The following is a 27,769-nucleotide window of genomic DNA, read 5'->3' as shown; positions in this document are numbered from 1 at the left end:
GAATGTTAAGAGGAAGAGACAAATGGGGATAAATAGGCCTGGGTGTAATGCACTTTAAATTACACAACCGTTTTGCCATTAAGTAGAATGGAAAATGAGTTTGCCAACAAGAGGCTACACAATTCACAGACAGACTTAACAGCAAATTGACTATGGGGAAATAACTAATCAAATCAGTGGACTCCAGTGGACAGATAAACATTAACAACATCGGATTTATTAATTTGTCTTTGGAGAAAGAAGGAAAGCTCTGCCATTCATGCTAATGGTCCGGCAGGTGATCCGAAAATTACGTTTGAAGTTGACTCGGCCTCTGAGACCGACCAACAATTTTGCACTTCCCATGGAACACGAATACTGATGGAGCCTACAGATGTCTAGTTTTACTTTACAGTTGTTCAGTCAGTCACAAAAATAAGAGAAGGCTGTGACCAATTAGGGCACATTGCACACTCCCCTAATAGTTCAGTATTGTTCCCTACAGCATGCTCTTGGTCGGGTCTAGTTTCAGCCATCCATTGCTGTTGCGTCATCTTATGAATAGCACACTGTGCAACATCTTTTATTAAAACTGATCACGAGAATGACTTGCCCAGTGATGGGATCTGTTTGTGGGCCAGGCAGCACCTATGACAGTGCAGTACACGTTGCTGGTATGGAAGTTGCGAGTACTTGACCCTATCCAATCTAAAGCTGTAACAACAACATTCTATGCAATGGCTCAGAGTAAGCAGAATCATCTAGTACATGCAGGGGTCTTCCCTTATTCACAGATTATGAAAATAAGGGAGCTGGGAAGCTGTATAGCAGAGACTAGGATCAACCTCACAGTGGCAAGCACACCCTTTGATAATTAAAAGTGAAGTACGATAATTGTTTTAAGAGTCCCAGTCACTCCATCCTCGGGGCTTCGCCGAGCATCCTGTCTATTTTATGTCTAACTTATAGTGGAAGCTCTTCGGGGCTCATCCTTGTGTTTCCTGGTTTTATACCATGGAGCACATTACTGGCACTTGAACCGTATGTTATCATCATCCTTAGAGAGGTGCTACAGAATGGAAAGTTAGGCTTGGCAAGGCGGTCAATCGACTGGTCAAATATCAGCTGGCAGTCAAATACTGTCAAATAGTCTGGCAAGTGTTCCCCCCAAGGTTTTGTTACTGATTGGTTTCTGTGGTCATTGTTCAAATAAATTAGTGCTTTAAAATATTTGACCATCTTTTGACAATATTTGGCCTGTCAACTTACCAATTATTGTTGGATCCATCAAATGCCCAACCTTAGAAGTGTTATATTAGGGATTCTTCTTTTTGAAAGACATTATATAAATCAGGGGTGGCCAAACTTACTTACTCTCTAAGCCGCACATGACATTCTTCAGGAGTTTGAGAGCTGGGGCACACCTGCTCATGATACTTTGCCAGAAGCTGGGAATGGGCAACAGGGGATGGATCACTTGATGATGACCTGTTCTGTTCATTCCCTCTGGGGCAACTGGCATTGGCCACTGTCGGAAGACAGGATACTGGGCTAGATGGACCTTTGGTCTGACCCAGTATGGCTGTTCTTATGCTGGGGCTTGGGGCTTTAGCCCCACAGAAGATGGCTGCAGGGGCTTGGCCCTGATCCTGTTGAAATCCCAAGCCCCAGCAGGTGTGCCCCATGGGGCTGAAGCCCTGAGAACCCCCTCTCCACTGGGCAGAAGGCCCTACCCCACCCCACCTGCTGCAAGGCAGAGGTCCTGAGTTCCCCACCCCCAGTATGGTAGGTGGAGAATGGAGTGGTGTAGGGGGGTCTGTGAGCTACACTAACTGTAAAAGAGATGCATGTGACTCGTGAGCCATGGTTTGGCCACCCCGATATAAATTAAATACTAAGGTTTTATTTGTATTATTTGTTAGAAACTAAAACCACAGAAACAGAAAGAAAAAAGTGAACATTAGACTCTTCAAAACACTTCACATCATTTAGGTATCCAGACGGCCTGAAATCAACATATCTTGAAGATCAAATGATCTTCTAATAAGTTTGTTTTGTGCCCTGTGGCCTTGAAAACAATTCATTACTAAAAACAGACGGTAATGTGTCCTCATGCTATTCTTTCAAGAATCATGCATGATTAAAGGCACGTGAAGTACATTAACCTCCCAACACTATTTACAACCCAGAAATTGTGCAATGGAATATATAGAACTTCTAAGGTTTGACTGATTCTTATGCCATAGAATTGAAGCAGAAAGAAATAAGCAAAGCACATTGACTTCTAGTTGATGGACTCTGATAGCCATCTTAGAAATTCAAAACACTTTATTTCATCACGTATTCATTACTGTGGCTATGCGCATTGCTGGGACAATTGCAAACTCAGGTCACAAACAAAAAGGAACGTCATGCTCTAAAACAGTAGGCAGTGCTCTCCTGAGCCCACTAAGAAAAAAGGTTTAAGATTTGCATTTCAAAAATCTAATGCCACTTGTTAGATCTTTCCAGGTTTTTATATGAGAGTGTCCATCACTGTGTAAACTAAGGGCCAGGCTGTCCTTAGCAAGAGCTTAAGTGATTTGCACAAGGGCACATGATACTTCAATGGCAAAACCCGGATGAGATCTCACATGTTCCTGACTTCCACTCCTGTACTTAAATCCATTAGACCATGCTGTCCTGGAATCAGCAGAGGAATTCAGGCTCCAGTGCTGTTAAACTACCAGGAGAGATTGAAGGAGCCCACATTAGAATATCAGCGAACCATAGGAATGTCAGGCTGGAAGGGACCTTGAGAAGTCATCTAGTCCAACTCCTGTGCCGAGGCAGGACCAGGTAAACCTAGAGCATATCTGTCAGGTGTCTGTCCAACCTGGTCTTAAAAACCTCCAATGATCGGGATTCCACCACCTCCCTTGGAAGCCTGTTCCAGAGTTTAACCAACCTTAGAGTTAGACAGTTTTCCCTACTATCTAACCTCAATCTCCCTTGCTGCAGATTATACCCATAACTTCTTGTCTTACCGTCAGTGAACAAGGAGAACAATCGATCTCCTTCCTCTTTATAACAGCCCTTAATATATTTGAAGACTGTTATCAGGTCCACCCCCCCCCCCCCGTCTTTTTTTCTCAAGGCTAAAGAAGCTCAGGTTCCTCATAGGTCAGGTTTTTTAAACCTTTGATCATTTTTGTTGCTCTCCTCTGGACTCTAATTTGCCGCATCTTTCCTCCTGTGTTTTACATACGACACTCCTATTAACGCACTCTAGAATAATATTAGTCTCTTTCACAACATCACGTTGTTGACTCATATTAAATTTGTCATCCACTATCACCTGCAGAACCTTTTCACTGGTACGACCACCTAGCCAGTTAGTCCCCATTTTGTAGCAGTGCATTTGACTTTTCCTGCCTAAGTGTAGTACTTTGCATTTATCTTGATTGAATTTCATCTTGTTGATTTCAGATCAATTCTCCAATTTGTCAAGTTTCTTTTGTATTCTAACCCTGTCCTCCAACGTGGTAGCAAGCCCCTCCCAGCTCGGCTTCATCTGCAAATTTTATACGCATGCTCTCTGCTCCATTATGCAAGTTATTAATGAAAATATTGAATACTACTGGAGCCAAGACTGACCCCTGTGGGATCCACTTGACACACCCTCCTAGTTTGACAGCAAACCATTGATACTAAAGTACGGTCTTTCAACCTCAGCTTATAATTTCATCTAGACCGCATTTCTCTAGTCTGCGTATGAGAATGTCATGTGTGACTGTGTCAAAAAGCCTTTCTAAAATCTATCCCACATAACCTGGAGACTGCTCTCAGGGGGCTAAAAGTTACAAGGTGGGCTGGCGCCCCCAGCCATTCCATGTGGAGAGAGGCAGGTCTCTAACTCATTCTCACAAAAAATGACCTAGGTGCCTAAGCTGGCTGATTCCAGGAGAGGGGTCCCCAGCTGTGGCTCACTAGCAGAGATCGGTGCCTCCCTGCAGCCTGAACTAAGGTACCTCTCTCCACGAGAGAGGCAGGGTTTAAGACACACTCCTCTTTTCAGAACTGCCCCTTGGCTAGTTTAGGCAGCTCCCTGGCTTAGGCACTTATCTCTCCCCAAGGACTGAATAAGGAGCACAGGGACCTAACTCAGGTTTTGTGCACCACGTTGTTGTTTCTGTGATTTTCTAGATCCTTTGGAATTTCCATATCCTCAACGTATGGCCCTATTGTTCCACCTCTCGGCCACTTTCAGGTGGTTATCAAAGGGTTATAGCTTTGTCTAGAGGTTAAGCATTGCAATGCCCAGTGCTACAAGGCCGGAATCTCTTTCTGGATCCAGGCCTAAGTTCCCCCTTTCCTTACTACACTGAAAAAAGAGAAGAAAAAAGGTTAGGGCAGTAAGAGGGGATGCAGAAGGCTGTATTTGTTAATGAACTCCGCCAAAAGAACATTATTTCTGGAACAGTTATTGAATCCTTCAACGGATTAGCCACTGGGATGACAGGACCTGTGCCCAGGGGCTCCAGCTAACTGGGAGGCCCCGGAAAAAATCCACCTCCAGACGGAAGCTGCCACACTCCAACCCTGCTCCAGGGCAGCAGCCAGGGGACAGAGGAAGCCTCCCTTCCAGCGGCACCTGACTCTGGCAGCAACCGCGGGGCGGCAGGGCAAGCCCCCCTCCAGTGGCCCCCAACCCCACTCTCCGGCAGAAATGGTGGGCGGGCAGGGCTGGAGAAGCCCCAGCACCCCAACCCTGGTCCCCCACAAAAGCACAAGGGGTGATGGGGGAAGCCCCAGCAGAAAGGAGCAAAAGGGGTTGTGGAGCTGTAGTGGAGAGGGGTGGAATGGGCAGGACCCTGGGTGGAACAGGGGCAGGCCCTGGGGAAGAGGCAGACAGGGGCAAAATGAGGGTGGGGCCACAGGCAGAAGCAGTGGCGAGGGGCCCCCCACTTGTTCTAGCCCAGGGCCCCGGGAAACCTTAATCCACCTCTGACTAGGAGCCTATGCAATGTTCTCTTTTGGTGGATCCGCCCTCCTGAAAAATGTTTTATGATAACCAGGGAAGTAAAGAGGGGAAGGCAAAACCCACTGCTGACATGCAGGGAAAGCAGACCCGCACAGACCTTCCCAACTGCCATATGATTTGATGGAGAACGTTCATTACCTTCCACTCCACCGGTACTTTCACACGCCTCGAGGCGTGGCACTTCTCCCTCGGATCACATGAACGCGGTCACCTTCGGAGCCCAAACAATGGGGAGGTGGGGTGTCACTAGACGTGACACGCTAGCTCCCAGACTGGGGAGCGAGGGACCAAGCACCTGGCGCGTTGTGCATGTGACAGACTGCTCGCAGCAGCCCCCTGATCACCGCTAGTGCTGCAGGATGAAGGGGGCCGCAGGCTCAGCTGCGAGCAATTAAACACTTTCTGTTGGGGGATTATGAGCATCTGGGTGGTAATTCCTGGGCTAGTGATGCATGTGGGAGGGTATAAGCAGAAACAACAGGAAGCCAGGGGAAGGTGAACTGAGCTGAAGAGGTAGGTAGCATGGAAAGTGCCTGCTTCAAGACGCCTTTGTTATATTGTGCGTGTAAACGTGTGGAGGAATAAAAGGGACATGTGCAAGGGGCTGCCTCAGACTGATTCACTGAAAAGCTCCCAGACTGTTCTGCCACTGCAGTAGGCATTTTTTTCTCCTCAGGTTCATGGATGTACTGTGAGCATTGGACTGGTTTTCTTCAAGAGTATGAAAGATGTCATAAATCTATAAATACTTGGCACACAAGACCGCATAAGTTGGTCCCAGACAATGAAATATTCCAGCTCTACCCAGCTGCATTACCAAATTCATCTTGGCACAAGTGCTCTCATTAAGGAGAGCTAGCTACAGAGAGAAAATGAGGCTCAATTTAGTTGAAAAATAATTACGTGGCAGAATTATTCATTTGTGCTTGAAACTGACAAGACTGCAGGATATTTTCATGCAGTATGTTGTTGTATTTCTAAGTTGCAGTGGGCAGTCCAAAGAGACAACGATATTCTGACCCTTTCAGTAAAGTGAAAATTATCCCCCTTGTCTCACATTTTAATGACTCAAATATCTAGCGCCTCAAAATTTTGTGCTATCTTTATTATTACGGGGATGGGCCCTGTCTTCCTGATGTAGATATTGGAGACCTCACGGCGACTTTTGTAACAGCCAGTGTTTATAGCGCTGCTTTTGGCCAAAGTTTCCTCTTCCCTCACTACTGTCCTGTGTGTTGGGTGGTTTCTGTTCCCCACCCCAGAGGTGGCTGTATCTGAGGGTATGTCTGCACTGCAGTCAGAACTGTGACTGCAGCAGGTGTAGACATCGCTGAGCTAGCTTTGAAGATGCAGCAAAAGCAAGTGAAGCTGTGCCAGCATGGGCTTCTTGCCCCTGTAAGACACAATATACCGTGTGGTTTTGCTCAGGTTACAAGGACTAGCTGTAGTAGGTCACGTACAGTGCTCAGCACACTGACTGCTTAATGAGAACTAAATAATAATTGTAATAATGGTAATGAGGCTCAGTGGGGCTGATAGGCTCAGGGGATTGGAAATGGCATCCAAAGCATTTCACCTCTAACTCCCCAATTCAGATCTTTCCCAGGTGACTCTGTCATGATCAGCTTTTGCCCAAAGGCTTTGAGGTATCCTAATTAATATGTGATGAAGGAAGGTCAGTGTGGGGTGTTTATAAACATTCACCAACTGCACTGAAAGATGCACCTGATCTTGGTAATTAATTCTGGTCTGAAGAATTGATTAGCCATCACTAAAAGGTTGCTCAGGGGCCCCTTGCAAATTACCTCCTGTTAATTAGAACAAATAAAAGGAAATGTTATGTTGCACAGCAGATAGTATAGCTATGGAGAAGGTCAGGGCCAAATATGGCAGCTGGGTGTAATAAAGGTCTGGATAATATTAATGGCCAAAGAATATTTGCAGGTATGCAAACTGAAGAGAAGGAAGGGTGCGTGGAAAGGAAAGATGTGTGTGTGTGTGCAGGTGTTTTTCACCTCCACGCACTGAACAAGTGAAATTCTATGCTGATATGAATGGGTGCAATTTCACTAACTTCCATCGAGTTTCCCTTGTTTACACCAGCACAGAATTTGGCCCAAGATTATTTGTATTTATATTATTTTGTTCTGTGGCAGTACCTGGGAGTACAAGTCATGGACCAGGACCTCATTGGGCTAGGTGCTGTACAAATGCCTCCCCAAAATAATACAAATATAACCTCAAGTGGCTCATTCATATTTTCCTGTTCAAAGCAAGAATCTTGTAAGGGGATCTCCTTGCTGCGTTGGTATCTGACGTCAAGAAATCTGCAATGGAAACTCAAGGGTCTGCTTAATGGGGGGAGACTGTGTGCATTTAACTGCGTGAGAGAAAGGGATGGCAGGAGGGACAAGTTATTAAAGGCTCTTACGACATTATGCTGAGTGCTTGGTGGTGCAGGCAGTGATGCTTCTGTGTGTGTGATCGCAGGTGGATAGCTTCACCGAGCTGTCTGAGGCAGTGCGTCCAATGGTTGGAAGTCAGGGCTTTCATCTGGACACATGTGGCCAAAATTTTCGGAAGAGCTGGCAAATCGACCAAGAGTGACTCATGTCTTCCTCTTACTGGCTGTCTTCCTAGTGGACAGGTGTTCACATCCACATTAAAATTGGCCCCTGCCGGTGTAAAGCAGCGAAGTTCCTTTCCCACCCCTACATTTTTAAAACAGCCTCTAATATTGGCTACTTCAAATTGTCGATGGCCTGGACTCCAGTGGAAGTCAGCAGGAGCTGTGGGCACTCAGGAACTCTGAAAATCAGCCAGTAGGTGTCGCATGCTGGACACCCAGTAATGGGGCATCCAAAATTAGATGCTGCTTTTGAAGAGTCTTTCTGTACCTCGGGTTACTTGTGTGTTCAATGGAGATAACATCCATAGGTATGCATGCTGTGAAGGGCCAATTCATTGTTGTTTGCAGAAAGCTTTAGTATCTTTCAAATGAGAAACTCGAACAATTAATTTATAAAATAAAAGATTTGGCATCCCTTTGGTATAGCGTATGATGCTGGAAAAAAGGAACAGCGTTAATCAGCGTTTGAAGTCCGATCCAATGCCCTATGCAGTCAATGGGAGTTTTCCCACTCATGTCAACGAGTGCTGGATCAAGCCCCTAATGAAGAATAAGAATTTCAGCTATAGTTACTGATCCAAAGAATTTTATTTCAGGCAACTTGAAGCAGTGACAATATTTGAACTAACACGAATTTAGCATATTAGCAGGTGTCCTGGTTTGCATTGCTGGGCAAGGCCAGCATAATACCCCCAAGATCATGTTAGCTGGTGGGAGAAGTAAATTAATTACTGCTTCTTACAGAATGAATTCAATTTAATCAAACAGAGATAAGGTTTACAGCATTCCGCAGGCTGAGAGCGCAGACAGCTAATTCAGCTCTGTCAATCTAAGATGGAGGGAGTGGCTTTTTATAATAACTGAGATGTGAGGGGAATACAGAACATAGGTGGCCAGTGGTTTCAAGAGGGGATATGCCATGATCCCCTGTATTGTAAGTGAAGCCTAGGCCTTATTAGCTGGATTCAATCACATTTAAACTGAGTCCATTTCATTCTTCTTTTTTCATATGGAATAGCATAAAACAAAATCCATTTTTGTTGGATTGGGTTTGAACTGCCAGTACTGAAAGTAGTTTTGCATCCTCTTCAGATCAGCATTAAAGGTGTCTTCCGCAAGAGTGACAGTGGCAACCTTCACATGGTCCTCCCCGTTAAGTACCCTTTAATCCACGTGTACTAACTAATGGCACCACCTGGGAGATTGAAGGTCATTCATTGGCCCCCGAGTTAGAGCAGCATTCCATTCCATATCAACCTAACACTGAAATATTAAAGAAGTTCCCAGGATCTGTGCTTGATATTTCCTTCCAAAGAATAAAATCTTGCATGCACATAGCACCACTTTCCTCTAGGAGGATCCCACAGCACTTCCAAAACTTGAGCTGACCAGAGGAGTTGAGCAGAGGGAATTGCCTCTATCTGGGGCTGGATGACATTGTGGGACAGTTTTAGGGTGTTTTCCACAGTTTTATTTCACCCTTGCTTAGTGCGCCAATGTATCAAGTTTTTACAAAGTGCAGCAAATGCAGGATAAAATTCACACTGGACAGAGGGCTCCCAGGAGTGACACTACACCTCATATTCTTCATAGTGATATGATGATGATATGATTATAGCATAATTATGATGTATTTTATGCAAGATGGGACATGTGAGGTGTCATTGGAAAAGTTATGATTTGCTAAATATGATTATCCTATTTGTATGCATGTATCATTTTTGTATCTGAAGTTATGAATATTGACTAGGGATCTGTAATTCAAATGGGCTTACTCTGGAAAACACCCACAGCCAGCAGCTTACCCCTTAAGAATCTGAAGCCTGCTTGTATCATTTCTCAGGGTGAGAATTTCATAGAATCATAGAATATCAGAGTTGGAAGGGACCTCAGGAGGTCATCTAGTCCAACCCCCTGCTCAAAGCAGGGCCAATCCCCAATTTTTGCCCCAGATCCCTAAATGGCCCCCTCAAGGATTGAACTCACAACTCTGGGTTTAGTAGGCCAATGCTCAAACCACTGAGCTATCCCTCCCCCCCAGTTTGCTAATTCATATGCAATCTATTTAATATATTAAGCTTAGTTTTCATTTTTTGTTTATTTACTAGGTAATCTACTTTGATCTGTATGCTATCACTTATAATAATTTAAGATCTATCTCTTGTAGTTTAATAAAACTTGTTTTGTTTGAATCTAAACCAGTGATCTTTGACTGGAGTGCTTGGGGAAAATCTCTGCTTGGTTACCACAAGTGAGCATTGTTCTCTTCACATTGAGGGAGAGGTGGACCAGGTATTAAACCCATATACTGGCCAGATCTGACCAGGACAGGACGGTACTGCTCTGGGGTCCCAGGCTGGGAAGCTGGTGGTTAGACAGCCTGAGTGTAACTGCAGCTGGCTGTGTCCCTACTTGTGGGAATGCTGGTGAAAGTGCAGGCTCGAGGGCTTTGTAGCTTGTCACAGCAGCACAGGGTGAGAAGGAGCCCAGGCTGATGGGTCCAAGGGCTCTGTGGTAAGAATATAAGAATGGCCATCCTGGCTCAGACCAAGGGTCCATCTAGCCCAGTATCCTGTCTTCCGACAGTGGCCAATGTCAGGTGCCCCAGAGGGAATGGACAGAACAGGTAATCAGCTAGTGATCCATCCCCGGTCACTCATTCCCAGCTTCTGACTACCTTTCAAATGAGGTCTTAAATCCGATACCACTCAGGGGTGCCGGAACGGGGGGACCAGGAGGCCAGGCCCCGCTCCTTTTAAATCCCAGGTGGCCCCTCAGGGGGGAAACCGGTCACACTGTGCACCATTTAAGTCCTCAAAAAAAGCGCATTAGGGGCCAGATTTTTACAGATATTTAGTCACCTAAAGATGCAGAATGGCCCCTTTGAAAATCCCACGAGGCACCTATCTGCATCTTTGGGTGCCTAAGCCTTTAAAAATCTAGTCCTAAGTGGTGTGCAGGCCCTGTGCTGGTCTTTTCTGCACAGGGCTGTATGTCACCTCCAGGCTTGATCAATGAGATTTTGCCTGGGCCTTGGATTAGGCACGTTATTGGACAAACTAACCTCATCTTTGCATCTAGTTTAGAACTGAACTGGAACGATAGTCAATGCTGGGCAGTGGTGCTTTCTAAAAATGTGGAAGAAGCTATGTCTGAGCAAAGAATTGCTTCCAGTGGCAACATTACTAATGCCATCACATGCTCTCTTCCGCATCAAAATCTTTTAGCGGTTGCCAAAGCTCCCCATGTCTGTCAGACCCACTCCCTCAATCCCCCCACAAAATATCAAGGCAAAAAACCCACCACTGTGACTGAGGCTTGTTCCTGTGCTACTGGGTCAATGGCTTTAGCCACTTCTAGGGTTGCCAACCCTCCAGGACTGTCCTGGAGTGCCCAGGAATTGAAGATTCATATTTAATTAAAGATTTTGTCATGTGATGAAACCTACAGGAATATGGCCAACCAAAATTGGCAACCCTAGCCACTTCTACAATTTAATTTTTGTTATAAATAATATATTTTTGTTGCTGCTCTTATAGACAGCGGAGATTTCTTTCTAGCTCTAAATAAGAGATTTGGCAAATGCAGGGTAAGGACTTGCCTGGGGTTTAATCAGGGCATTGTAATAGGTAGGAGTGGTTACAGCCACCTCTCTGCCTATTTGCTCTTAGTCAACCATTTACAAAATACGAATTAGGAAACAGGGCTGAGATGCTCTCCTCCTAAAGACCCCAAAGCTGGGGACTGGTTTGTATAAAACCCAAAAGTTTTGGATACTTATCTTCATGCAAATGAAACTATTACGGTGTCTTCCTGCAAGCAGGGTAACCAGACACAATCCATATTAAAAAAAAAACAACAATCCAAGGACGAGAGTTCAGATTTTAGCGTTGAGGTGAAATCTGCATGTTTTTGAACTGGATGTGAATAATGTGTTTATGTTTATTATGTGGGCAGCACAAGATTTATGATGCCCTTAACTACTCATTTCCTTCCTTTTAAGTGCTAGAGTTTTTATAAATGAGGTGTTTGCTAAGTGGCAACAGGGTATTAAGCAATCTTAATTGGTTTTTGAAATGAAATGTTTTAGACATAGATGTCAAAAGGCAGGAGTCTCATTGGGGTTGTCAGCACCAGAGAGGGGAGTAACTTCTCTGAACATGGTACTGCTCTGAAAAGTCTCTCTTAAAAAAAAAAATCACGTTGTGGGCTTTGATGTTCATTGTCTCTTCGTAACTGAGTATGAGATGAGCTCAGTTTACAAGTAAACCAGTCGTTTTACCCTTTTTCCTCACTGCCAGCCCTGCAAACAGTGCCTGGGTTCAGAGTCAACCTGAGTTCCTTCCTTCTCACGCCCCACAACCAGTAATAAAGGTTTCCAACATGCAGCACTTCCAAATTCTGCTCTCAGTGATTCTGCATAAGTGTGGCAAGTTGGAACTCAGCAAACCATTCTGTTGAAGATGCACAAAGACGAAGAGAGTCTTGCTCACTTGCCCGGAGTGCATAACCAGCAGGAGGAAAAACAGTGAGACCATATGACCCACTACATGCAGAAACAGTTCTGCATGTAGTGTAGTACCATTTTTATATTGATGCTTTTCAGAACAAAACTGTACTTGAAAAACAGTTCAGTTTCCACCAGGTTTGAGATTTGGGGTGGATCCTTGCTTTATTTGAAGCAGCTGACCTCTTCATAGTGCTATCCAATGCCACTCAGATGACTGACAAGAACTAAATCATTGCAAATGTAGGGGCTATGAATGAACCCTCTTATCAGTAGTCTACTGAGTTTGGAGGAAAACGGAAGAGAAATATTCAAATCAGAAACATCGGAGAAGCAGAAGTCCAGGGTTATGTTTACAGTAGCATGTGAGAAAGCTTCCCCCTTCTAGAAACAAAGTTGCTCTGCCAAAAATAAACTGCCTGAAAAAAATGGATGGCACATACCCTGTGCCATCTATTTCACTTGTTGCAGGAGATGGATGGTTGTGATTATTTCAAACTCAGAAACATTTCTGGGAAGCAAACCAGGAAAGGGACCAAACAATATGTTGCAAATTATTAGGTAACCATTAAATAACTTGAAAACAGCAGATGTTTTTCCCTCAGTAACTGAGGCGCCTGAGTGCTCCTGGGTAGAGCAGGTCTGGTCAGCCACTTAGTCAGGGGGAGATGAGTCAGTGAAAGTTTGCACCCTGGGATTCTCTGCTGTACCTGAATGATGCTCAGCTTCACTCCTCAACACACATGGGCATCAAAGAACAAGGAGCAATGGTCTCAAGTTGCAGTGGGGGAGGTTTAGGTTGGATATTAGGAAACACTGTTTCACTAGGATGGTGGTGAAGTGCTGGAATGGGTTACCTAGGGAGGTGGTGGAATCTCCATCTTTAGAGGTTTTAAAGGCCCGGCTTGACAAAGCCCTGGCTGGGATGATTTAGTTGGGGACTGGTCCTGCTTTGAGCAGGGGCTTTGACTAGATGACCTCCTGAGGTCTCTTCCAACCCTAATCTTCTATGACTCAAAGGCAGCAAGACTGCATAGCAAGTTGCTCCATGACTGAAGTCTGTGCAAGTATGAAATGCAAACTACCTTTCAAATGAGGTCTTAAATCCGATACCACTCAGGGGTGCTGGAACGGGGGGACCAGGAGGCCAGGCCCCGCTCCTTTTAAAACCGGGAGGGCTATGCCATTCCACTTTTTACTGACCGTAAGGGCGAGCGACGGGGGGGCAGAGGACAGAGAGGAGTGAGCAGGGCCTCAGGGGGAAGAGGCGGCGTGAGGGCAGGGACTCCGGGAGAAAGGGAGGTGTGGAGCAGAGCCTCAGGGAGGTGTGGCACAGGGGCAGGACCACGGCCGTCTGTGGGCCTTCTGCCCGCTTTTAGGGTGCTTCTGCTGCTCCTGACACCACTGCAACCTGGAGAAAGCAGAAATCTAGAGAGCATTTTCTTAGGCAATCGATTACCCAGGACCCAATTTGCTTCCTGTTCACCTTGGGGAAAACTGGGAAGCAGGTGGCTCAAGGGAATGAGACATGGAGTCCTTCACCTGAAGCTAATGGAACATGTCTTCCTTGGGAAAGAGCTTCGAGATCTACTGATTGTAAAACCCTACATGCAGGCTCGGGCTCTAATAAGTGCAGAAAGTTGCATTGCCAGCATCCCTTTTGTAGCTAACTCCATCTCCAGAAGCCGTAGTCCAGCCCTCCCTGCCAGTATGCACTGAACAGAAGGATAATACAGTTACGTTTGAAAGTACTTGCCAGGTGAGCGAGTGAGTAACGGTGGCCCCCAGTCACACTCCTAATAGGGAACTTAATCAAGCTCACACTAAAATAATATGTACACTAAGGAGCTAATCCATGAGCCAGCGAAATACAAAACATCAAAGCTTCTAAAGAAAGGAAATTCTGAAACAGAATCCTAGAATCGTAGGACTGGAAGGGACCTTGAGAGGTCACATAGTGAGTCCCCTGCACTCATGGCAGGACTAAGTATTATCTTCTCTAGACCATCCCTGACAGGAATTTGTCTAGCAAGTCCTCTGGCTCACCAAGAGACAGGCATCAAAGTCCAAAGGTTTGTACATTAAGTAGGTTAATATTGTAGACAGAGAGCAGAAAACAGAATATAGACCCACATGGTCATCTTCAGGCACTGTTTACAACTTCGGAGGCCAAACGGTTATCTTTCTCCTGCTCTCCTAGCCACAGTGTTACATTGCTTTATATAGTATGGAAGCTCTTAAATGACCATTCCAGGGCTCATGGTGCGCGAAAGGATTTGCTAGATGTTTGAGGGTGGTTTTAAAGTATTACACTCACCCCTACACTCAGACACCTGCAAGGGGGCACAAATGTTAGAAGCTGCGCTTTGAATGCTAATCCTGATTTACCTGTGGAAAACTGGGTACTAATACTATAGATTTCTAGCTTTGAGACCAGGAGAGGAAGACGTTCATCTGAAGAGAATGCACAGTATGAGACTGCTCAGGGACAAAGCCTCATCAGCAAAGTGGCCTTACAATAAAACATTACAGAAAATCTAATTGCATTTGCTCACAATCATTTACAATATGCTCCCATTTATCTGAAACCCTATTACCCGAACCTCTGTGTTATCCGAATCCCTTCCTTGTCCTCTAGGATGAGATACATGGGAGACAAGGAAGGGATTTGGACAATGCAGAGGTTCAGATAATAGAGCAGAGACCCCTGATCTGACTGCGAGGAAGACAAGGACAAGCTCCTGGCCATGGGGGAGGGCACCCTGTTACTGAATGGCTCCTGTCCTCTCGATTATCCAAACTCCCGATTATCCAAATAAAATCCATGTCCCCTCTGCTATTCAGATAATGGGGACTGTACTGCACACTGAATCTGTCTTTATGCAAACCCTGAATGTGCTTTCACCCCAGCCAGGAAGACACTTCTTTGGTCAGATGACTATAAATCTGGAATTGTGCTAAATAAAATAAAAATCTAATGATCTCAAATTTGCTCTGCAGCTAATCAAATAAAGAACATGCATTTCTCTCTTAATGGCTTTAGCTTCCTCAAATTGCTATTTTATAAGTAGGGCTTTCATGGAGGCGTGCACCACAGAACACTTGTTTTACCATCTGTCCCAAGCATGCATCTCTGATTCTAAGTAGTGATTTGTCTCTGCATTAACCTCTGCTGTTATCTTGTAAATTTAAATTTAATACTGAACTTTCTAGGCCTTTAACATTTATTTTTCTGGACTCTAATGTTCTAGAAAGGCAATGCACATTCCAGAATTTTGTTGCAATATAGCAATAGGCTGTATAACTCCAGCACTTGCTCACAACTATCAGCCTTTGAGATTTATAAAATACCAAAGTAAAACGGAGGTGGATTTTAATCAACAGTAGCCATTTACTGTGAGTGGGCTGCGGTACAAACTAAATAGCTATTATCCCTTAGAGGTGACCTACAAGGGATTTAGAAAAAAAACTGGACTTGTGCCCTCTTTTTCTTTTATATGACGGACAAAGGTGGCTTGAAAAGCTTTTTTTCTCTGCTTGTTTTTACCTTATTAAAAATCAGGATCACCAGTTTTGGTCTTTTTTTTTATTATTACTTTGAAAGACCACCATTGGGAATCAAAGAATGTCTACCGTAAGCCCTTGGCTTTTGTGACTCTGTCTTCATCTGGTTCTCCTCCAAACCCTTTAATTGCTCCTTCAATGAGTCCTTCAAAGGATCCTCCTCATCCTCCTGCCAACTTTCTGTGAGAGGTCCCCAGGGCTCTGTCCTTAGTCTCCTCCGCTTCTCCCTCTATGCCCTATCACTGGGTATTCCATTTGCAAACACAAATTCAACCACCATCTCCTTGCTGTCTCTCAGTTCTGCCCCAGACCTGTCTCCTTCTGTTCAGACTGAAATCTCGGCCTGTCTCTCTGACATCTGCTTGTGGCTATCTAGATGTCAGCTCAACTTCAACCAGGCTAAAACAGAACTCTCAAACTTTCCCCCGCAAGCCCTCCCTGCTACCTCCTTTCCCGATCACTGTAGACAACACCTCCATCCTGCCCATCACTCAGGCTCATAACCCTGTCGTCACTGTCAACTCAGACCTCTCTCACATCCAGGTTATACCTAAATCTTGCTGATTCTTCCTGCATAATATCTCTAAGATTTTGCTTTTCCTATCCATCCAGGCAGCTAAACTCATCCAGACTTTCATCCTCAATTACTGTGACAGTATTTTCTTTGGCCTTGAATGCTTCTGCGAAGGTTATTCTCCTAGCCCATTGCTTTGACCATGTCACCCCTCTCTTTGCATTCCTCCAATGGTTGCCTCTTCTCTACACCATCAAACATAAGCTACTTGCCCTCATGTTCAAGGCCCTTCATGGCCTGCCCCCACCTACCTATCATCTCTCGGTCACAGCTGAGATGTCATCTCCTGCCTCTGATCAGCCCAGGAGGCCAGCCTCCTTTGCCCACGCATTAAATTTCCAAACAGTGCTTTTCCCCATGCTTGGAAGGAGCTCCCTGTGAACACCTCCAAAGCAACCTCAGGTTTCAGAGTAACAGCCGTGTTAGCCTGTATTCGCAAAAAGAAAAGGAGTACTAGTGGCACCTTAGAGACTAACCAATTTATTTGAGCATGAGCTTTCGTGAGCTACAGCTCACTTCATCGGATGCTCATGCTCAAATAAATTGGTTAGTCTCTAAGGTGCCACAAGTACTCCTCTTCTTTTTTCAAAGCAACCTCATTATCCTCTTTCAATTCCCTCTAGAAAACTCTCCTTTGTTGTGAGGCCTATGAAAAAGTTGACAGCGGTTAGGCTGCTGATGTGTTGAGACCACTATGGGGCATGATGACCTATACTGTCTCGTTGTTACCTTGTGTGCTCCCATTGCAGTGTCTGTATCCACGCATTGTCCCTAGTTCGAAGCCATACTTCGATTGTAGGCTCTCTGGAGCAGGGCCCATCTTTTTGTTCTGTCTTTGTACAGCGCCTAGGACAGTGGGGTCCTGCACCATGACTAGGGCTCCTAGGTGCTACCGCAACACAAACAAATATTAATAATGAAAGGGTGATGGGTGTGCTGAATATTTAACAGATGCTTCACTGCACTGAAGGGAACTTTGCCAGAGGATGTTGTGAAGGCCAAGGCTATATCAGGGTTCAAAAAATAACTAGATAAGTTCACAGAGGTTAGGTCCATCAATGGCTATTAGCCAGGATGGGCAGGGATGGTGTCCCTAGCCTCTGTTTGCCAGAAGCTGGGAATGGGTGACAGGCTATGGATCACTTGATGATTACTTGTTCTGTTCATTGCCCCTAAAGCTCCTGGCATTGGCCACTGTTGGAAGACAGGATACTGGGCTAGATGAACTTATGGTCTCACCCAGTATGGCCGTTCTTATGTTCTTAGGGAAGGATGGTTTTGTGGCTACTGCACAGGACTTGGGCAAATTACTTAACCCCTTTGGAACCTAATTTCTCCATCTGTAAAATAGGGATAATACCTACCTGCACAGGTGGGTTGTGAGGTTTGGTTCTTCAAGGACTGTAAAGTGCACTGAGATCCCCAGACAGAAAGTAATAGGAAAGAGAGAGAAGGGTGAATTACAGTGCGCAGGAAAGGAAAAATTATACAGTCCATTACACTGGCCTTTTCACCTTTCCAATGTAAAGGTTGCCATGCAGAAGTTGCACTGCCGGGCATGCCCTCCAACCCCAAACAGTTCCTGCACAGTGCAGGATAAGTCCCCTAGATTTGTATTTGGTGCCCTGCAACACAAGTATTTAAGGACAGTGAAGCCATCACAGCCTTAGGATACAATGTTCTAGTACCAAACAACTCAGATATTCAGCTTTACTATTGCATGTGTGAAAGAAAAGAAACACACAGGAACAAAGGAAATGTCAGACCGGATCAGACCAGTGGTCTGCTTAGTTGCATCTGGTCTATGCTGCAAAGTTTTGCTGGCATAGCTAAACCAGTTAGGAGTGTGAAAAAAACACCCCACTCCACCCCGCCGACGAAAGAGTGTTTCCATCCCTTCGCTAATGTCAGTCAGCAAGGTGATGTAGGAGAACATCTCCCACTAGGGGGCTCTGCTGGCATGGCTATCCTGGGGAAAGCTCCAGTGTAGACAAGCCTTCAGGCTACTATCCAGTGGCAGCAGCAGATGCTGCAAAAGAAGGTGCAGAGCTCCACAGAACCCAGAGAGGGTTGTGATCGGGATCTCTCACACACCAGGGCAGAAAGAAACTAAACCCAGGTGTCTCCCATACAGAGCAGAGACACAAGCGCCTGGATCTCTCTCTCAGCTGCAGTCTAGCTTTATATTTTGGACTGTAACCCCAAAGAAACCCATATGTTTGCTGACAGACTCACCTAAACCACAATGTGGGTATTTTCTTTTAAATTAAGAAACAAACAAACAGGCCATAGAAGAATCTCAGATTGTTTTAACGGGTGTTGATTTCCCTTTGGAAGCCGCAGTGAAGAGGAGGCAGAGAGAGCTACCCAGTACTGCAGAAATATAGCCTGTAATTAGAAGGCACTTGTTGTGTCCACAACAGCTGGTTATATTAGTCCTCCTTTTGGGGTCAGTATAAAGACAACTATGAAAGCAGCAGTCAAGGTTTTACTGTTGCAGAGAAAACACAGGGGTGTCCAAGTGGGGATGAGTGAAGTGAGATTTTAAACCAGTCGTTAACTCCATGGTATAATCTTCCTCTGGACAGATGCTCCTGCCTCACTGGTCTGGGAAGATAGTATAGCAAGAATACATTTCATATGCAAGAATAAAATTGATATGCTCCATTGCACCTGTTGCGAGATACAGGTTTGCGCCATAATTAAACACAAGTACAAGGCTGCAGTGTGAATTCACTGCTGACTACCAGCAACTAAATTACAATATCCTTTTCAAAGTGGTATGAGATGCATGGCTGTTTGGCCTCAGACTGCAGCTTGGTTGAGATTAATGGCAGAGAGGCACAAACATTACTAGGGAAGGGAGCACAGGGGAAAAAGAAATACTTAAAGGTATTCTGCAAAGGCGGAAAAAATAATTGTGTTTTGTGCACTTCTGCTTCTTCATCATGAATGAAGAATGCCTGAAATAAAAGATCTCTTCTCAATACTCCTTGAACAAGATTTTTTAATATTTGTTTTTATTCCCCCCTCTGGGTTTGTCTAGCCTGTTCTTCCTGGTAGACTCTATGGACAACTGAGGAAGAAGTATATTTATCACATAAAACCTGAATCATTGCTGTCAAGTGTCAAGATTTTACAGACATGATAGGTGGTATTTCTCTTAAAGCCCTAGCCTATGGAGTCACGTTATTACATTAAAAAAAAACCAAAACAGATTACATTTAACGTTTCTAGTTTTCATACTTGTGGAGAAAAGCTCAAAAATGCAAACACGAAAAGATCAATAATTAGGACACAAATAACACGACCCCCCCAAATTTTTTTTTTTCAAATCTCGTGATTTTAAGCCAGTCTCATGATTCTGGTGGCCCAGCTCACGTTTTTTGCATGCTTGGGACTGACACTACTGCTACGTGCAAGGGGCGTCTTATTCAGAACGTTTGAATGCTGGTTTTGTCAGGAGAATGGACCTTTTCACAGTCTGCCCTAGCTCAGCACACAGGCACTACGTGCTTTGCTCTGTGTGCAAACAACACGAGCAGAGAAAATAGTATGCTCTCCCATTTCCAAAGGGCTGCCCACACTACAGTGATCTTGTCTGTTTGACTTTGCTGCTCTGCTCTAAACAGGAGCAGGGACAAGCCAGGCTGAAGCTAAGGAACAGGAAAGAGAGAGCATGTTTAAGAAATAGCCTCAGAGACCCTCAAACTCAGTTCCAGATCAGAATTTTGCAGCTTGGACTCCTCTGTAGTCCATTTCCAGAGTACAAGAGTGAGGAGAGAAAGAGGGACACAGAGGCAGAGATTGCTGAAGTATTATGCTGAATTACAGCAGCATTACAGCCCTAGAGAATGCACCAAGCCCAGTGTTTTTATATTACTGTATAAAGCAGGCACTGCAATAAAGACAGTATAATGGGGCACTGCTATTTACCCTGTAATAACTTTTTAATGAGAGTTGTAGGAACAAATGACCTTTTTGGTTGGGGCTGTGATGCTGTTGATTTACCTCTGATTGTCTAGCACATGTAATAGGCTGGAGCTTCATCGAACCAAAAGGATTCGCCATTTTTGTCTTTCCCTCATAAAGAAAACCAGGCAAAGCAGGGAGCAAAGAATAGCATTTTTCAGATACTTTTGAATATAAAAGAGATTTTAAAAAGACAAAACTTCAGCGGACGAAAGCCTGGAAGTTTAATGAGTCTTTTGTCTTGACGTTGTTCCTATGATCCAACAGAAGTACAAGCTACTGCTTCTTGGCCTAGATCCAATGGCATATTAGTTTCACTTTGACACATCCTGTACCAGAGGAACGACTCAAACCAATCGCTATATTTGCAGAGGAACAACTCAAACCAATCACTCTTTTCTATCGTCAACTACCTTGTTTCTAACTGCAGTGGAGGATTATTTTCTAGCTGTTTCTGAGTCCCTTCAATTGCTGGGTGATTTGCTTAAAAACAACCCAAGCCATCATGCGTCTTACAAGATAAGATATGCATCAAATGTACTAAGAACCTCTCTCCTGAACTGGATCATGGAGGGGCTGGGCTAAAGGGGTGTTATATAGCTTCCAATACTGTGTTCTGGTTGTCTGTGTGTGCATGAGCACACACACATACAACTGCAATCAAATACACCACTCAAAACAAATACATGCTTTGCAAACACAAACACTGTATTGTTTAACTGCTTTATAAAGATACCCATAGAAAACCAACTATTAGCAAAATTTCTAATACCCCTTGTCCCCAGTACAATGGAAACTTAGGACTGGGAACAATAATTGCTTAAAGGAATATACCCACAAGGAAATTTCTTATTCTGCCACTAGTGGCAGGTATTTCACTGGACAATTGGAATATAAACTTTTCAGTCGGGGTAGAAATTAACACCTGTGCAGGAAGTCAGCATGAGGGCTATTTAAATCCTCATTTGAGAGCGTAGGCTTCATGCTGGCCCTCTGCATGGGGGTGAAATTCACCCTTTGAATGAGTATCATGGAAACATGAGCAAGCCCTTGAGTTTTGTTTCCTTACAAGCAGTCTTAGGGCTACCAGCAGTGACTGATAGGCAAACCTCAGTCCTGATAAGGACCCAGGATTTCAGGAAAGATGGTGCTGTGGCTAAATCACAACTAGGACACAGGACACTTTGATTCTGTTCCAAGTTCTGTCACTGACTCCCTGAAAGATCTTCACCAGACCAATCTGCCTCTCTGGGTCTCAGTTTGCCATGAATGTGTGAGGATGAATAGGTCTACGGTGCTTTGAGATCTTTGCTGCTATTATGGATAGTTTCCCCATTTTGCAGATTAGGAAACTAAAGCACAAAGAGATTGTGACCTGCCCACCATCACACTGAATTGGTAGAGCTGAGAATACAACACAGGAGCCCAGTCCCATAGTCAGAGCACACTTCCAAAGTGGTGTCACCACAGAACTGGACAATTTCTTAGAATGAATGGAGGAATTTATGATAAGACAAAGGAAGTGAAGTTAGTGAACACAATTCAAAAAGTACATAGACCAAGTGGCAGTTTAACTACTTAGCAAGTCTTCACTCCCACTGGGATAGAATTAGAAACAATATGTTGGTTATGTACAATAGCCAAGGCTTTCAAAAGTGCGTAGTGATTTTAGTAGCCCAACTTGAGACATCTGAAGGGGCCCTGACTGTCAGGGATCAGCTGCTATTAATTTTTCTTTACCAGTGACTCAAAAAAGAAGCGCCTAATTGAGTTATACAGTTAACGCACACAAGTCAGAAATAGCATATGAGATAATATATTTAATAGGGCTGTCAAGCGATTAAAAAAATTAATCATGATTAATCATGTTGTTAAACAATGATAGAATGCCATTTATTTAAATATTTTTGGATGTTTTCTACATTTTCAAAAATATTGATTTCAATTTCAACACAGAATACAAAGTGTACAGTGCTAACTTAATATTTATTTTTGATTACAAATATTTGCACTGCAAAAACAAAAGAAATAGCATTTTTCAATTCACCTAATACAAATACCATAGTGCAATCTCTTTATCATGAAAGTTGAACTTGCAGATGTAGAATTATGTACAAAAAATAATTGCATTAAAAAATAAAACAATGTAAAACTTTACAGCCTACAAGTCCACTCAGTCCTACTTCAGCCAATTGCTCAGACAAACAAATGTGTTTATATTTGCAGGAGATAATACTGCCGGCTTCTTGTTTACATGTCGCCTGAAAGTGAGAACAGGTGTTCTGATGGCACTGTTATAGCCGGCATTGCAAGATATTTACGTGACAGATGCGCTAAAGATTCATTTGTCCCTTCATGCTTCAACCACCATTCCAGAGAACATATGTCCATGCTGATGATGGATTCTGCTTGATAATGATCCAAAGCAGAACAAACAGACGTGTGTTCATTTTCATTATTTGAGTCAGATGCTACCAACAGAAAGTTGATTTTTTTGGTGGTTTGGGTTCTATAGTTTCCGCATCTGAGTATTGCTCTTTTAAAACATCTGTAAGTATGCTCCACATCTCGTCCCTCTCAGATTTTGGATGGCACTTCAGATTCTTAAACCTTGGGTCGAGTGCTGTAGCTATTTTGAGAAATCGCACATTGGTACCTTCTTTGCGTTTTGAAAAATCTGCTGTGAAAGTGTTCTTAAAACGAACATGTGCTGGGTCATCATCTGAGACCGCTATAAACATGAAATGTATGGCAGAATGTGGGTAAAACAGAACAGGAGACATACAAGTCTCCCCCAAGTAGTTCAGTCACAAATTTAATTAATGTGTTTTTGTTTTTTTTTTTAAATCGAGCATCATCAGCATGGAAGCATGTCCTCTGGAATGATGGTCGAAGCATGAAGGGGCACAGGCATATTTAGCATATTTGGCACATAAATACCTTGCAACGCTGGCTACAAAAGTGCCATGTGAATGCCTGTTCACAATTTCAGGTGACAGTGTAAATACGAACCAGGCAACAGTATATCCCATAAATGTAAACAAACTTGTTTGTCTTAGCGATTGGCTGAACAAGAAGTAGGACTGAGTGGACTTGTAGGCTCTAAAGTTTTACACTGTTTTGTTTTTGAGTGCAGTTATGTAACAAAAAAACCCTACATTTGTAAGTTACACTTTCACGACAAAGAGATTGTACTACAGTACTTGAATGAGGTGAACTGAAAAATACTATTTCTTTTATCATTTTTACAGTGCAAATATTTGGAATAAAAATAATATAAAGTGAGCACTGTACACTTTGTATTCTGTGTTGTAATAGAAATCAATATATTTGAAAACGTAGAAAAACATCCAATAATATTTAATAAATTTCAATTGGTATTCTATTGTTTAACAGTGCAACTAATCGCGATTAATTTTTTTAATCGTGATTAATTTTTTTGAGTTAATCGCATGAGTTAACAAGGACCTGGGGATTACAGTGGACAAGAAGCTGGATATCAGTCAGCAGTGTGCCCTTGTTGCCAAGAAGGCCAACAGCATATTGGGCTGTATTAGTAGGAGCATTGCTGAGGGAAGTGATTATTCCCCTCTATTCGACACTGGTAAGGCCACACCTGTAGTATTGCGTCCAGTTTTGGTTCCCCCACTACAGAAGGGATGTGGACAAATTGGAGAGAGTCCAGCGGAGGGCAATGAAAATGATTAGGGGGCTGAGGCACATGACTTATGAGGAGAGGCTGAGGGAACTGGGGTTGCTAAAGAGGATGGAGCTCGGCTGTTCTCAGTGGTGGCAGACGACAAAACAAGGAGCAATGGTCTCAAGTTGCAGTGGGGGAGGTCTAGGTTGGATATTAAGAAACACAATTTCATTAGGAGGGTGGTGAAGCACTGGGATGGGTTACCTAGGGAGGTGGTGGAATCTCCATCCTTAGAGGTTTTTAAGGCCCAGCTTGACAAAGCCCTGGCTGGGATGATTTAGTTGGGGATTGGTCCTGCTTTGAGCAGGGGGTTGGACTAGATGACCTCCCAAGGTCTCTTCCAACCCTAATCTTCTATGATTCTATGATTAATCAATAGTCCTAATATTTATTATTACTTCATAGCTATTAAAAGCCTCCAGTGAAATAGAAATTGAAGAGTGAATAATAAAGACACTTCATTTATCTATATCCAGCAGGAAATCCCATTATGTCAGGTAGCTATGGGGATTAAAGAATGTTTAAAGAGGACAGAAGAGAAAGTCAAGGACAAGTAATTAATTTGGAAATATTAATCTTTTCCATTGTCTAGTGGGAAGTGCTCTACAGATACTGGCTCTTGGGAAAGAAATTTTACAAGTGATTAAACTGCCAACCATAAAGGCGATGGCAGAATATTTAGCAAAATAGGGAAGGTGGAAGGACTCTGACAAATTGTTTGAGAACTAGAAGCTGCTCACATTGTCAAAGAAACAGGAAATATTATAGTGCCAGGGCTATTGAGTCTAAATGCCATATGTTCAACAGAGTGAAACTTGAAATGGCAAAATATAAGGTACACTTGGTACTATGAATTTAATTATATAAAGCGAATATGCTGATAATACATTAGGAAAAAAACCCACAGGCAGGGGTTCAAAGTCCATATGCATGAATTTGGATGCATTGATAATAATGACAAACCAATCTGAACCTTCAGGAAAAATTCAAGTCAAACCTTTCAGCTGATTTCTTATCCTTCCCTTGGGTCTTTGCACTTGCTGGGTCCATCAGGAGGCACCAAAATACTACAAGAATGAATATTTTTGCAATACTCCCAGAAGCGAGGCAGAAATTTCACAACAAGGTATGCTTTCATAAGGTTTAATACATTGCATTTATATGGTGCCTCTGAACAGAAGAGCTCAAAGGGCTTTACAGAAGAGGGCAGACATTATCTCTAACTTAAGGATTGAGAAAAGTGATTAGGGATCATTATCCCCCATTTTACAAATGGGAAATTAAGGCATAAGGTGGCTTGCTCAAGGTCACCCAGTTGGTCAGTGTCAGAGGACTCCGAGTCCTGTGCTCTAGCCATTGGACACTTTGACTCCCTTTCCAGCTCCCTTTTGCTAGAAGGGGGAAGAATTTGTTCTTTGTTTTGATAGAATTTCACTATGTCAGAAGGAGCCAGCTAGCCTGCTCAAAAGCGTGTTAAGAAGTGTTAGAAACTTATCAGGCATTGCTCTATTTCTTATTGTCTTTGTTCATTCATTCTGTCCTCCTCAGTCAAGATCATGGTGTTCGTGAGTTAATTGCAGTGCAACAGACGGCTTGTGTAACATGCTCTTAGACTACTGAGGTGCAGAAGGAAGGAGGTTCTTTTATTAAGTTGCATTTTCATATCTACTGAACTTTAATCACATTTTTAAATTTTCTAACAGTAACATAGCAAGAATACTTTACCCTTTGATGGTGCTAGTCATCCAAAACACCGTACAATTGCCTAGTAACGATCACAACTAGAGTTGGATGGGAAACCGTTTTGCCACCCCAAGAAGATTTTTGAAATTTTTTCCCATCCTGAATTGGGACAAAAAGTCAAAAATTTTGAAAATGTTCACACACGGAGAAACCAAAAGATCAGTTCAGAATATCAAATCATTTCGTGTTAATAATTTCTAAATGTGCCATTTAGATTTCAACTATGGTTTTAATTTAAAAGTTTTTGGTTTGTTTTTTATTATCGTTAGCTTAGGTTTCAAAACAAAAAGTCATTTCAAACTGGAAAACCAACTTTTTTCATTTTGAAAATGTCAAACCACGATGTTCTGGCAATTTCAAAACTTTTTTTCAATATTTATTTGAGGAATCGAGAAATTTGTCAAAACTGACCCTTTCCAGCAAAAACTTTCAGTTTTAATGAATCAACCTCTTTTTTTGGACAAAAAACGTATCAATGAAAAGTTCCAGACCAGCTCTAATCACAACACCCATGTGTGGTAAGTAGGAAGTAACAGAGAGATTCACCTATTTAACAGTGCATAACAATGAATCCCAGAAACTTAGGTCCAGGGTGACCAGATGTCCCAAATTTATAGAAACAGCCCTGAGGGGGAGGGATAGCTCAGTGGTTTGAGCATTGGCCTCTTGAGGGGGCCATTTAGGGATCTGGGGCAAAAATTGGGGATTGAATCATAGAATATCAGGGTTGGAAGGGACCTCAGGAGGTCATCTAGTCTAACCCCCTGCTTAAATCAGGACCAATCCCCAATTTTTGCCCCAAATGGCCCCCTCAGGAATTGAACTCACAACTCTGGGTTTAGCAGGCTAATGCTCAAACCACTGAGCTATCCCTCCCCCCACCACTGAGCTATCCCTCCCCTCCTGCTTTGAGCAGGTGGTTAGACTAGATGACCTCCTGAGGTCCCTTCCAACCCTGATCTTCTATGATTCTATGTTATTCGGGCCTTTGTCTTATACAGTCGCCTATTACCCAACCCCGACCCGATTTTTCACACTTGCTATCTGGTCACCCTACTTAGGCCAGGAAATTTATAAGAATTGCTCATCCTATCGAAAGTCTGTAACGCAGAACGTACTCACTCCCTAGCCAATTTATGCTTAATCCTTATTTTGGTTGTTCAATATTTATCTTCTGTTTGACAAGTGTTGCAAAAACAAATGTAGAAGAGCCTTGCTGCAGTAACATATGCTCCAATGAAAGCTTCGGTTTTATATATTATTATCTTATCAATAATAAAATTTCCGTGCTGCGTTAAAATAAAATCTTTGCAGTAATTTAAAGCGATTAATACGGTAAAGCACATCCTGAAATATACAATGCTCTGAATAGGTTTTTAGGTAAACAACCTATATCCTCTCTGTGTGTAAGCATCACTTCTTTCTTAGGGCTGCTGAGGTAGGATAAACAACAACGGTATATAGAATCACAGAATCATAGAACTGGAAGGGACCTTGAGAAGTAATCTAGTCCAGTCCCCTGCACTCGTGGCAGGACTAATTAATGCTAAATATCAAGTCCCAATCCGGCCTCCCTCTGTTTTAGCCTCTAGTGTATTGTTATATGTCTCCAGCTTGGGTTCTTTTGGTAGCAGTTCCAAGCACCTTATGTCAAAATTAAATGGGTCCATTAAATATGCAGTCAGCTGAGAAAGCAACCCAACACCAATCAGTTTAGAAAGCAAGCCCCCAAACTGGCCATAAATGCTTCAGATTCATACTATTCAGAATCCAGATTCCTTTCACCATGAAAGACTGAATGGATCGCATATCTGCACAGTTAGAGAATATTTTGTAGCAGGCACAGATAAACTGTATGCACCAATGCATTCCACAACCTTTCTTTAGGAGCAAATAAAAATAGAAAAAAATTACCACATATCCAATATTTTAGGCCATCACAGGTTAATTGGTGAGGGATGCGACTTGAGACACAAGAGTATGTTCAAGAAAGTTTTCTAGCAACATACCAATGTAATTAGAATAGTGTACCTGACTTACAGTGACTTATTCCTCTGAACTACAGGGTGCAGTAAAAA

The 27,769-nt window shown here is 43.3% G+C and overlaps 1 protein-coding gene across 2 annotated transcripts in view; it reads right to left on the bottom strand.

The window, feature by feature from the left end:
• The window catches only part of LOC125626500 (tetraspanin-15-like), a 290,723-nt gene that overhangs the window by 5,785 nt on the left and 257,169 nt on the right, over positions 1-27,769 (bottom strand). The gene's annotated exons all lie outside the window — the stretch shown is intronic.

The sequence above is a fragment of the Caretta caretta genome, chromosome 26 (assembly GCF_965140235.1).
Source record: "Caretta caretta isolate rCarCar2 chromosome 26, rCarCar1.hap1, whole genome shotgun sequence".
Classification (NCBI taxonomy): domain Eukaryota; kingdom Metazoa; phylum Chordata; order Testudines; family Cheloniidae; genus Caretta; species Caretta caretta.
Note: the sequence above shows the minus strand (reverse complement) of the source record. Positions and strands in the feature narration are given on the sequence as shown.